Raw genomic sequence first — 14,256 nt, 5'->3', positions numbered from 1 at the left:
TACCACAGGATATTTTAGCATCTCTCAGTATGTTTGGGTGGAGAAGGCAATGACAACCCACTCCAGTACTCTTGCCTGGAAAATCCCATGGACGGAGGAGCCTGGTAGGCTGCAGTCCATGGGGTCACTAAGAGTTGGACACAATTCAGCAACTTCACTTTCACTTTTCATTTTTCACTTTCATGCATTGGAGAAGGAAATGGCAACCCACTCCAATGTTCTTGCCTTGAGAATCCCAGGGACCGGGGAGCCTGGTAGGCTGCCGTCTCTGGGGTCGCACAGAGTCGGACACAATTGAAGCGACTTAGCAGCAGCAGCAGCACCATGTTTCAATTTAGTCACTTAGTCGTGTCTGACTCTTTGCGACCCCATGAATCACAGCATGCCAGGCCTCCCTGTCCATCATCAAATCCTGCAGTTCACTCAAACTCATGTCCATCAAGTCAGTGATGCCATCCAGATATCTCATCCTCTGTTGTCCCCTCTCCTCCTGCCCCCAATCCCTCCCAGCATCAGGGTCTTTTCCAGTGAGTCAGCTCTTCGCATGAGGTGGCCAAAGTATTAGAATTTCAGCTTCAGCATCAGTCCTTCCAGTGAACACCCAGGACTGGTCTCCTTTAGGATGGGGATCTCCTTGCAGTCCAAGGGACTCTCAAGAGTCTTCTCCAACACCATAGTTCAAAAGCATCAATTCTTCAGCGCTCAGCTTTCTTCACAGTTCAACTCTCACATCCATACATGACCACTGGAAAAACCATAGCCTTGACTAGACGGACCTTTGTTGGCAAAGTAATGTCTCTGCTTTTCAATATGCTATCTAGGTTGCTCATAACTTTCCTTCCAAGGAGTAAACGTCTTTTAATTTCATGGCTGCAGTCACCATCTGTAGTGATTTTGGAGCCCCCAAAAATAAAGTCTGACACTGTTTCCCCATCTATTTCCCATGAAGTGATGGGACCAGATGCCATGATCTTCGTTTTCTGAATGTTGAGCTTTAAGCCAACTTTTTCACTCTCCTCTTTCACTTTCATCAAGAGGCTTTTTAGTTCCTCTTCACTTTCTGCCATAAGGGTGGTGTCATCTGCATATCTGAGGTTACTGATATTTCTCCCGGCAATCTTGATTCCAGCTTGTGCTTCTTCCAGCCCAGTGTTTCTCATAATGTACTCTGCATAGAAGTTAAATAAGCAGGGTGAAAATATACAGTCTTGAAATACTCCTTTTCCTATTTGGAACCAGTCTGTTGTTCCATGTCCAGTTCTAACTGTTGCTTCCTGACCTGCATATAGGTTTCTCAAGAGGCAGGTCAGGTGGTCTGGTATTCCCATCTCTTTGTTTGGGGACTGCAAACTTCAGTCTGAGTAATTCTACAAGGGACCATCATAATGAGTGGAGTCTAAACAGCCCAGTCCACAAGTTTGGCTTAAAACACAGGTGCTCTAGCTGCTGCTACTGCTGCTGCTGCTAAGTCCCTTCAGTCGTGTCTGACTCTGTGCGACCCCAGAGACGGCAGCCCACCAGGCTCCCCGGTCCCTGGGATTCTCCAGGCAAGAACATTGGAGTGGGTTGCCATTTCCTTATGTTCCTTATAAATAGTATAGGTTTGGGCTCTGGTTTAGGAGCCAATTAGAATTTTTTTCTTTTAATAGGTAAGTTAAACCCACTCATATTTATTGATATGATTGATTCATTGGATCTCAATTCTGTTATATTATTTTTATGTGTGTTATGTTATATTCACCTTGCTTTATTCTTACTGTGGTGTGTCTTCCTTGCTTCTTTTAAATGCTTGTTTTGGTGTTTGGAAAGATCTAAATTTTTGTTCTCTAGTAGGCATTTTGCATTTTTATCATTTCTAGTGCCATTAATCTCCCTTTTCTCCTGTTTAACCTTTTACTGTTTCATCTGCCAATTTAAAATGGTATACTTTGATACCTCCAATCACCTATGAGAGAGTCAAATCCTCAAACTGAAGAGTGAATAAAAGTCTGAAGACTGAGTAGGTATGGACAGATAAACAGTAGTATTCAAATTTCAGATAACTAATTCTGATCCTGAATAAGAATTAAACCTATCCAGTGTCAATTACACATAGAATGCGTTCAAATACCAGACTCACTGGTGCTAAAATTTTGGAAAACTTACAGGAATCTTGTTTTGTCTCATTTCTGAAATGAAAGTGATAATATTTCTCACACAGCTGTGTTAAGCATTACATAAGAAAAACACATGGAAACTACTTAACAGGGGGAAAAAAAAAGATGGTAAAATTTTTACCAAAATAGATAGATACCTGCCAAATCGACCACAGTTAATTTTCCCTGACATTGAAGAGGACATTGCTGTTTGGAAATTGCAGATGGAATTGCTACTGATCTCAGTCTGAGAAACTTCCTCAATTTTCGGAATTTGGTAGGTGTTTAGAGAGGGACTCAAACTTCAACAACTTATTTACGTGTATGCCTGTGGCGGATTCATTTCGATATATGGCAGAACCAATACAATATTGTAAAGTTTAAAAATAAAATTAAAAAAAAAAACTTATTTAAATGTTTCCTTTAAAACTGATGACTACCCTGATGGCTCAGACAGTAAAAGTGTCTGCCTCCAATGCAGGAGACCCGGGTTTGATCCTAGTTCGGGAAGATTCCCTGGAGAAGAAATTGCAACCCACTCTAGTACGCAAAATGGGGTCACAAAGAGTTGGATATGACTGAGCGACTTCACTTTCTTTCTTTCTTTACAACTGAGGAAGCTGAAGATTGCTGGCCCAGGGCATTCAGTGTGTTGGTAGGAACTAACACGGAAGTCTCCCCAATCTGGCCATAATCAGCCACTACAGTCGTACTTCTGTCATAGCCTCCTTGTTCGGGAAAACAAAAAGAGAATGATACTACAGCCCAGGTGGCAGAGGAAGAAATGGTTCTTGCTTGGACCACTGTTTTGTGCTATGCTTAGTCGCTCAGTCATATTCGACCCGTTGCAATCCCATGGACTGTAGCCTTCCAGGATCCTCTGTCCGTGGGATTCTTCAGGCACAAATACTGGAGTGGTTTGCCATTTCCTTTTCTAGGCATCTTCCCAACCCAGGGATCGAACCCAGGTTTCCCACAATGCAGGTGGATCCTTTACTCTCTGAGCCACCAGGGAAGCCTGGAGCACTGGTTTACTGAGCTATAATACTCTCCCCAGGCCCAGGAGCAGGAACTGAACCTATGACGTTAATAACCATTGGTTTCTAGATACAAAAGCAGGCTGTGAAGGGAGTCTCCAGTAGATTCGCAGGCTGCTTGGAGAGCTGGGTCCTGTGCCTCACATGTGGACAGTGAACTCAATACTAATCAGAGGTGGCGGGGGAATGGGAGGGCTGGGAGCCTGGCTGTCAGGCCCAACGGCAGAGGGCATGACACATTAGAAGGGTCACACCTCCTCCCCGCCCCGAGCGGAGCACTGAGCGTTGCCAGGGAGCCAGCCAGGGAGCCACACCCCGGCAGTGGGAGGTGCTGCAATGACCACGTGCTATGCTTTCCCCCAGGCTCCCCATGTGGAAACAGCCTCTGTGTCTTCCCTCTGTCCCCACCAGGGCCTCTTCGGGGCTCTTTTCACCCAGACCTGGGCTCATCAGACTCCACAACAGCTGCTCATCTCCCTTGAGACACAAAAGGTCTGTGAGAACACAAGAAGGGGATGTGTGGTCATGCAGATAGGCACACCTGAGCATAATTTTCACCACGTGATTGAGTGAGGTGCATACAGAATGTCTAAAGCCTCATAAATAAATAGCCCTGGGAGTTTGAACTGTCAGAATAAGTTGAGACTTTCCCGACTCCACATAACATTACACCTACCTATGTTTTTAAAGTGGGGAGGAAAAAAAACTTCTTGAATATCTTAGACTCCAAATCATTAGCTCTATTAATTTGCTGTTTTCTTATCAATAAAATTGCCTTCACCTTGTGCTTCCCTGGGTAGCTTTTGTAATTAAAGGTCTCTGGAACTAAGAGTGGATAAAAATACAATCAGGGCCAGTGTGGAAGACCTTAGTTACAAGAATACATAGCTATGTGAAAAAGTGGATTTAAATTCCAAATTTCCCAAGTTAATTTCCCAAATTACCATTCTTTAAAACCATGAAGAAGGAAGTTGAAGTAGAGAAGGAACAATGTACTTACTGATGACAATGAACGAATATTTGATCTTTAATCTCTGAGACAGAAGCTTTCAATTTTATGTGCTGATAAAACACCTAGAAATTTTGACATTGCCAATTTTTTCATAGGCATTGTCTGCTGAAAGAATGCCTAGGATCGAGGCACCCATAAAGAAGGGCCAGCACTCTTTGGTGATGGAACTTTTGAGCAGTGACCTGAATGAAATGTTAGCCAAGCAAATCTGGGGAAGAAAACACTTCATTCAAAAAGAACTGGAAACACGGAGTTCCTGTGGTGGGCTTTTTCAAGGAACACCCAGGTGACCACTGAGACTGGAACAGAGTGATAGAAAGGAAGAGTTGTCCAAGAGGATGTTGGAAAGGGTACAAGGACCACAGTTATACAAGGTCTCTCAGACTCGAGATAAAGCCTTTGGTTTTTAATGAATGAGATGAGAAGCCATTGGATGTTTGCAAAGTGATGACATCTGATTTAAATATTTACAAGGTCATCTGGCTATTCTATGAAAGAAAAAAAAAAAAACAGATTGTAGGGAGACAAGAGCAGAAGCAGGGAGACCAGTTAGGAGGCTGGTTGCAATAACCCAGGTGAGAGATACTGGTGGCTGGACCATGATGGGTGCAGGAGAACTGGGGTGAAGTGGTCAGGTTCTAGTAAGCTTGTGAAACTGAGATAGGATTTGCTTATCAATCAGATGGAAGGTATGAGAGAAAGAGGAGTCAGGGATGACAGCGTTTTCTGGCTTGGTATGCAGAGTACATCATGAGAAACGTTGGGCGGGAAGAAGCACAAGCTGGAATCAAGATTGCCAGGAGAAATATCAGTAACCTCAGATTTGCAGATGACACCACCCTTATGGCAGAAAGTGAAGAGGAACTAAAAAGCCTCTTGATGAAAGTGAAAGAGGAGAGTGAAGAAGTTAGCTTAAAGCTCAACATTCAGAAAACGAAGATCATGGCATCCACTTCATGGCAAATAGATGGGGAAACAGTGGAAACAGTGTCAGACTTTATTTTTGGGGGCTCCAAAATCACTGAAGATGGTGATTGCAGCCATGAAATTAAAAGACGCTTACTCCTTGGAAGGAAAGTTATGACCAATCTAGATAGCATATTCAAAAGCAGTGATATTACTTTGCCAACAAATGTCCCTCTAGTCAAGGCTATGGTTTTTCCAGTGATCATGTATGGATGTGAGAGTTGGACTGTGAAGAAAGCTGAGTGCGGAAGAATTGATGCTTTTGAACTGTGATGCTGGAGAAGACTCTTGTGAGTTCCTAGGACTGCAAGGAGATCCAACCAGTCTATCCTAAAGGAGACCAGTCCTGGGTGTTCATTGGAAGGACTGATGCTGAGGCTGAAACCCTAATACTTTGGCCACCTGATGTGAAGAGCTGACTCACTGGAAAAGACCCTGATGCTGGGAGGGATTGGGGGCAGGAGGAGAAGGGGACGACAGAGGATGAGATGGCTGGATGTCATTACCGACTCAATGGACATGAGTTTGAGTGAACTGCAGGATTTGGTGATGGACAGGGAGGCCTGGCGTGCTGCGATTCATGGGGTCGCAGAGTCGGACACGACTGAGTGACTGAACTGAACTGAACTGAAGAGAGAGGAAGAGGAATGGTTGGTGGAGTTCAGCTTTCGTAACCTAAGAGTCCAGCAATAGAGGAGTGGATAAAGAAGATGTCGTACATACACACAATGGGACATTAACTAGCTATAAAAGAGAAAGAAATAATGCCATTTGCAGCAACATGGATGGACCTAGAGATCATCTCATCATACTGAGTGAAGTAAGTCAAACAGAGAAAGACGGATACCATATGATGTCACTTACATGTGGAATCTAAAATATGATACAAATGAACCTATCTACAAATCAGAAAGTGAAAAAGTGAAAATGTTAGGCCACCAGGCTCCTCTGTCCATGGGATTCTCCAGGCAAGGATATTGGAGTGGGTTGTTATTCCCTTTTCCAGGGGATCTTCTTGACCCAGGGATTGAACCTGGATCTCCCGCATTGCAGGCAGATTCTTTACCATCTGAGCCAGCAGCGAAGAGCTACAAATCAGAAAGGGAGTCATTGACATAGAAAACAGCTACCAAAAGGGGGAAAGGGTTGAGGGGAGGGATAAATTAGCAATTTGGTATGAACAATTACAAACTACTACATGTAAGATAGATAAGCAAGGTCCTATTGTATAGTTTATATCTTGTGATAAACTATAATGTAAAAGAAAAAAAGAGTTGAACTTTTGTTTTGCTTTAACCGAGTCCTCTCTTTAGCCCTGTGTTCTTCTGCACAGTATGTTCATTGATCTTCAACCCCTTTTACCATCTTCTCCTTTGACTTGATACAGCTCCTTCCCCCAAACCTCCCCCTTTCATAATTATTCTGCATCTGCTTCATATCCCGATTATGCAAGAAAATTTTGTCCAACATTATTTTCAAAAGTTGGCATCAGGAGGACATTGGGACTATTCTGTATCTTGGACTCCAGCCATTGAGAGCACTGCTCTCACCTGAACACTGTCTTCTCTGCAGTTGTAATCTACTTAAGAGACAGACCAAGACCTTTAAGCCCTTTTTGGCATGAAGCTTTTTGCTCCTGCAGGAGGGTCAAGCTGGAAAGAAAGGACCCGTAAGACTTGCTGGGAAACATGAATAAACATCACTCTCCTCCTCTGCTCTCCTTGTAGCTCCCTGACATCACTGTTCCATCAGATCACACCCAGAAAGTTGTGTGTTAAAATGGTGGACGTGATCAGTGTGGACTGTCCAAAGTAACTTATTACGAACAGTGAAGGTAGGCTTGCATACTATCTATTTTTTAAAAAAAGAGAATTGGAGCCAACTAAACTGTCCTATCTTATTGTCACTCTCCCTTACATTCTAACAAGAGAACAGGATGAAATTACCACTCCCTCCAGTGTTGGGAATTTCAATGAATCTTGAGCATCCCCTTGAGAGCCGACGTGCATGGCAGCCGTTGTGTGATTTGACAGAAAAGAGATTGAGGGTTGCTGACTTAGCTGCCTAAGGACAGCGGTGTGGAGGGGCTCAAAGCTTAAAATGTTCCTAGAGACTCCAAACGGAAGGCCAATCTAATGGTAGCATTTTTCAGTGATTGCCCTCCCTCTCTTAAAGCCACTTTCCCCTTGGTGCCCCACGCAGGCAAGGAATGGGACAAAGCAGCCTGAGGAAGAAGCAGTGGCAGTGGCTCAACTAGTGGGGTTCACGGGCAGGAATCTATTGGCACAGATCTTTGTGCCCACTGGCCTCGGATGAGAACAACGATAGCATCATCACCACCAACAATAAAAACACAGCTAACACATATAACGCACAGTTCCTGTGTGCCAGGCCTGTCTTCTCATTTAATCTCACCACACCCTGGAGAGACTGGTTCTCCAAACTCCTCACTTTCACAGATGACAAAACCAAGACAGAGAGGGAAGGGTAACCTGTTCATAGTCCCCCACCAGGAAATAATGGAGGCTGGATTTCACGTGCAGCCTGGCTTCAGACTCTTGTCTGAATCACTCTTCTTGATCAGAAGATATGGGCAAAGGAATTGTCTTCGGTAGGTCGGTAGAAAAAATAAATATTCTGAGCAGTTGGTATAGAGACAGCAACACCGAGGCTCTTGGTTACCTTGACAAGACCATTCTGGGGGGACAGAAGCGGGTTTAAGAGAGAATTCAAGAGAGAAATTTGGGACAAAAAGTAAAACTTTTTAAAAGGGTTTTGCCTCAAAGGTGGTAGAACCTGAAAGTAAAATGCCCAGATTTATGCATTAGAAATAAGTCTTTAATAGGTAGATGAGCGAGAAAACTGCATTTGGTACAATTCTAATCTTTAATGTTGATATATGAGGCAGGCACCGAGGCTACCTCACAGAAATAAATCTTGGTGCTATGACTCCAGACAGATTATCTGCAGTGGACAGAGAAATGGTCTGGTATTATCTGCCATGTTCCTAGATTTTATTTTAACATATTTACCTTTGTTTTAGAGAGAATTTTTAAGTTCTGTCTTAGCAAATTTCAGTTGTACAATATGGTGATATACATAGGGCTTCCCTGATGGTTCAGTGATAAAGAATTCACCTGCCAGTGCAGGAGATGCCAGTTTGATCCCTGGGATGATCTTCCCCTGGGAAGATCCCCTGGAGAAGGAAATGGCAACCCACTCCAGTATTCTTGCCTGGAAAATGCTATGGACAGAGGAGTCTGGGGGGCTACAGTCTATGGGGTCGCAGAGTTGGACACAACTTAGTGACTGAACAACAATAAAATATTTCATATTTTCTTTATCTGTTCACTGTTGACACTTAGACACTTAGGCTGTTTCTGCACCTTGGCTATTGTAAATGATTCTGAAAGGAACATGGGAATATAGATACCTCCTTCAGACGATGAATGAATTGCCTTTGGACGCATACCTAGAAGGGGGTTGCTGGATCACATGGTGGTCCAAGGTCTAAGTTTTTGAGGAAGCACCCTGCTGCTTTCCATAGTGACTGCACCAGTTTCCATTCCCAGCACCAGTGTACATGGATTCCCTTTTCTCCACATCTTTGCCAGCATTTGTCATCTCTTATCTTTTTGATAATGGGTATCCTCGCCGGTGTAAGTATATATCTTACTGTGGTTTTGACCTGCATTTCCCTCATGATTGGTGATCTGGAACATTTTTTCATGTACCTGACCATTTGTGTATATCTTCCTTGGGATATTTTGACCATCTTTTAATTGGGGTATTTGTTTATTTGCTATTGAGCTTTGAGTTCCTTGTATATTTTGGACATTACCCATTATCAGATATGGTTTGTGAATATTTTCTCCCATTCCATAGGTTGCCTTTTCAGTTAGTTGACGGTTCTCTCTGCTGTGCAGAAGCTTTTTAGTTTGATGTAATCCCATTTGTTTATTGTAGCTTTTGTTGTCAAATCCAAAAGCTCATAGCAAAAACCAATATTGAGTTGCTCATCCATACGTATCTTCCAGGGTGTTACAGTGTCAGGTCTTACGTTCAAGTCTTTAACGCGTTTTGAGTACATTTTTGTATACAGTTTAAGATAGGGGTCTGTCATGTTCCTAGATTTGAAACTGACAAAGACCCATTTTCTGCCCAGAGTGCTGTGAAAACCAACACAGAACCAAATATTTCAATCTAAGTAAAAATGTTAAAGCTTCCATTTCAAAAGATGAGGATTATCAGAACCAAGAAAAAATGTGAGATATAGCTGAGAATCCAGCCGCAGGTAATCCCTGATTTCAACTGAGTCATTTGAAAACATGTTACCTAGAAGACAAATCTTTCTGATACCATAAGTGCTGAGAATAGCAAGAATAAATGTAAATCACATGCAAAACCTTACAGCTGGATAGGGTGTTACTATATCTCCAATTATGTATATTTAGGCAATCCATAGCTTTAATACTGCCTATCAATCAGCTTTTGATGAGTCATTACTATACCATCCTTCCCCCCGGAGTTGAAATTAGATTGATTTTTCTAGCCTTTAGTTTGATTTCTACGTTTGATGAAGTATTTACTTATAAGATCCATAGTTTCAAAATATCAATGCTTTTATTTATTGTCAGCCATAAATTATCCTATTTTAATTTTGAAAATTACAGTTGCTTCCAGTGGCTATTTTTGTTGTGAAGGTGTTAATTATTTTCTGGGCCTAAATTGTGATAGCTGGCCTCATTATCACAGGTCCAGCACTGAGCTCTGTTTATTACTGCTTTGATTTAGCTCCTCTGAGGGACTGACCTAAAATGTCTTTTATTTTTAAAGCTGAAGAATTTAATAGTGTGATTGGGTTGTTGCAACAGCTTCCTAACCAGTGTCTCTGGTTTCACTTTCACCATCCAGCCCACAGTCTGTTCTTAGGGTAGCAGCCAAGTGAAGCTTCTAGTGCAAACATCATGACACGTCACTCCTCTATTAAAACCTTCCAAGGGGTTCTTTTCCCTTTGAAAAAAAAATTTTTTTTTTTTTTATTCTTACCTGGATTTCTTAGGCCCTTATGTGATCTAACTAACCTCCGCTCCACAGCTTGAATGAATCTCACAGATACAATGTTGGTCAAAAGAAAACATGGCAAAGAAATATTCATGGTATTACTCCAAAACACTTTTTCAAAAACAGCCAAAACGATGTGTTAAAAATAATAATAGTAGTTATTTTGGAGGAGGAGGGAATGGTAGTGAGAAGAAAAAGGAACAAGATTTCTGTCATGTGCACAGTATTCTATTTCTTGCTCAGGGGGTTGGTACGTAGTGTGTTCACTTTATGATAATTCATTGAGCTGTATACTTCCTATGTGTGCACCTCCCAGTAGGTTAACTATACTTCAGTAAAAATACATGCCAGAGAGGGACTTCTCTGGTGGTCCAGTAAGACTCTGCACTTCCACTGCAGAGGGCAAAGGTTTGATCCCTGGTCTGGGAACTAAGATGGCATGGCCAAAAAAAAAAAAAAAAAGACACTCGCCAGAGACAGAATAGGAGGTGAGGAAGTAAAGATGGAAAGCATGAAACAGTTCTTTCAAGAAGCTTTACTCTAACAAAGATAGAGAAATGGAGCATTAACTGAAAGAATGTGAGGTCAAGTCAAAAGATTTTTTGAGTTGGTTTGTTAAAATGAGAGATATGTTCACTGTGCTATGGGATCTACCCTGTCTGAAGGACTATCCAGTGTTCAAGAGGGAAAGGGGTATTTGCTAAAGGGACTTAGCATCTCATCCTCATCGAGAGGGGATGAGACCCAGGACTGGAGTAGAAGGTGAGTCTAGAAAGTAGCACAGTAGAGTACAAAGGATCAGACAATGACTGAATTCTATTAAGAAGAGCCTGGGTTCAGGGTAATGGAGTGCCAGGGTCCTCACAGGGGATGTCAGAACGGAGGGAAAGGAACATGGGAAGCTTAGACTTCTGGTGGTGACTGTATTAAATGACATGGAAAAGTGGGAGAGATTATTACCTCTCTTTAGGAGTTGGTTTCAATTTATAGAGAAGGGGCAATTCTGTGTTGTAATAGGAGGAAGAAAATTGTATTTTCGTGCCCTTCTCATGTCCTGTATGGCCCCTCTGGAGGAGGAGAAAGTCTTGAACTTACAATGCACTCCTAGATACAGAACTGTGGGATTAAAAGTATGTACATTTGAAATTTTGATGGACATTGCCAAAGAAGTGATGCAAATTCAAGCTCCTTTCCACACCTAGGACAGTTTTCTCCCACCCTCTTGATAACACTGTGTTAACGTTTATAATCTTTGCTAAATCTTGTAGGTGAGAAATAGCTCACTGTTATCAATGACTAGTAAAAACATTTGTTCATATATTCACCTCCTTTATGTTTCATCGTTTCATCTTTATGAAATGCTGTACATGACTTTTGCCCATTTCTTTCTACTTGTCTTTTCCTTATTGATTTAAAGAGGTTTTTTTTTTTTTTTTTTTTTTTAATGTTAGGGAAACCTGCCACTTGTCAGTCATAATAATTGAAAATTTACAGTGTTCAAGAAACATGAAAAATTACACAGTGCATGTGTGTGTGTTTAATCACATGGGTCTGGACCTCATTGCCATTCTTTAAGATAAGTCCTCACTACAGCAGAAACCAATACAACATTGTAAAGCAATTATCATCCAATTAAAAATAAGTTAAAAAAACAAAGAAGTCATCACTTCAAGTTTACAAAAACATTCATCTGTTTTCTTTAATGACTTTTGGGTTGAGTTTTTAAATTCTTAAATCTTTATTAGGAATTACTTTTGTTGAGTGAAGTAGGAATAAAGCTTTACTGCTGTTTTTTTCCTCCCAAAGAGCTAGCAGTGGTCCCATCATTGTTTCTGGGATAATCTGCCTTCCCTTAACATACTTGAAATGCCAACTTTATCCTCCCAGATTTTGAGAGCACTCATCCCTCAGTTCTAGAGGGGGCTCATCTGGATCCAGTCACAGGCTATCAACCTAAGGACTTCCCTCCCTCCTTCTTGGCGCATACACGACTTGGCATTGACTCCTCGGCTCTGAGCTCTAAATCTGGGGTTACATTAATTTGAGTCTCTTACTGTGTTTCTGGGTCTTTCAGACATTAGTTTCTGCTTATTGCTATTGAGTGGAAGTAAACAAGGTCAGAGAATAATTGAGTCCTCTTCCTACATTTATTAACATAACATTTTTTACCTTGTGAAAACTTTATTAACTCCCTGGAAATGGCTGGTTTTTGAGAATATTGGCTGATGGTAAATTATTCCTTTATGTGCTTGCGCATTCTCTATCTCACCCTGTCTCTTGCTCCCTGCCCATATTCTATTCAAGTATTGAATATAATATCCTTCAGCAACATGACTGAAGCTACTCAGTTAACTGGCCATTAGAAAGAATCCTATCAGAATTATTAAAATAAAACATATGCTTTACGTATTTGCTTTCTGGAAGGTTCACATGAATGGGATTCTCAATTGCTGACAGGGCTGGAGAACTGAGGTCTTGCAGTTATTGGTGTGTGTGTTCTCTCAATAACCTTTCATAATCGCACTTGACTTTCCCACAAATGAGAAAGCACTCTTGTTACACTAATAACAGCACCCCTTCCCCATCTAGGACCCTGAGTAGCCCCTCTCTCACCTCTACACCTGCTCTCACTTCCACCTTACCCTTAGTCTCGCTGCTCTATCTGGTGCCTGGTTCCAATGATTTTTTAACCAAACAGGACCAAGACCTCGATCCATGGGTCCCGTTAAGGTATACTTGCTGTCCTCCTTCCTGGCCAAAATTCTCTGGTTCTTTGTCTGAGTGATTCTGGCATGTTCCCTCCACTCCGCAGCCCCCACCTTCTCTGTTGCTCAGTGCAACTCTCCAGTTATATCTCTGCCAAATCAAATGGCCAGCAGGTAGCTGGATCCGCTTGGAGAACACCACACAAACACATGCTGACTGGTCTTACTTTAGATTCGCGACTGTGTTCCCCAAGTGAACCCTTGTGTGCACAGCAACCCCACCCTGCAGGGTTTATTCCCTCTCCTGCTCTCCTGGAAAATCATTTCAAACTCCCTCCTCTCCTCTCAACCTTCTGTGACTCCCACCATCACATCTGTAATCACTCCTGCACCAGAGCGCAGTGGGCAGCCTCCCCTCTATCACCTGCCACCGGCTGCACTGCTCTCAAGCTGAACCACTCTCTGGCCACTCCAGAACATTTGCTCTAGCAATTACCCTTCATTTCTTTGTAGTATAAATCTTTCGTCCTTTATAGGATCATTTCTATCAGCATATGGTCATGTAAAAATTTCTCCTGTTTGGGAGGGTGGGTGGGAAGGGAGGCTCAAGAGGGAGGGAGGGTATATGTATACATGTTGTGCAGCAGAAACACAACACTGTAAAGCAATTATCTTCCAATTAAAAATAAATTTAAAAAATTCTCCTGACTTAAAAAACCCTATTCTAACTCCACATGCCCCCAGCAACCACTGCAGGCTTCAACACCCACTTTAGAGAGCTGTCTGCTCTTGCCTTCTCTCCATCTTCCCCTGTTTTCTCATGGAACCCTCCAATCCGGGGGCTTCCCTGGTGGCTCAGCAGTAAAGAATCTGTCTGCAATGCAGGAGACCCGGGTTCAATCCCTGGGTAGGGAAGATCTGCAGATGGTGACTGCAGCCATGAAATTAAAATATGCTTGCTCCTTGGAAGAAAAGCTATGACCAATCTAGACAGCATATTAAAAAGCAGAGACATTACCAAAAAGGTCCGTCTAGTCAAAGCTATGGTTTTTTCCAGTAGTCATGTATGGATGTGAGAGTTGGACTATAAAGAAAGCTGAGTGCTGAAGAATTGATGCTTAAAAAAAAAAAAAAAAAAAGGAAATGACAAGTGTAATTTAAAGGAAGAAACCCAGAAATTGTCCAAAAAACAGTGGAGCAAATCAACTCCTGAAAAAGCTCTGTATCCTGGTGATCACATTTATTGGAGGGGTTGGAGAAAAATAAATATGTTGTTTAGCTGAAGAATCTGTGAGTTATCTACAAATCAACTTATTTCAGGAGTGGAAGAATTCTTA

This window comes from Bos mutus, chromosome 12, assembly GCF_027580195.1.
Source record: "Bos mutus isolate GX-2022 chromosome 12, NWIPB_WYAK_1.1, whole genome shotgun sequence".
NCBI lineage: Eukaryota > Metazoa > Chordata > Mammalia > Artiodactyla > Bovidae > Bos > Bos mutus.
This window is presented reverse-complemented; position numbering follows the sequence as displayed.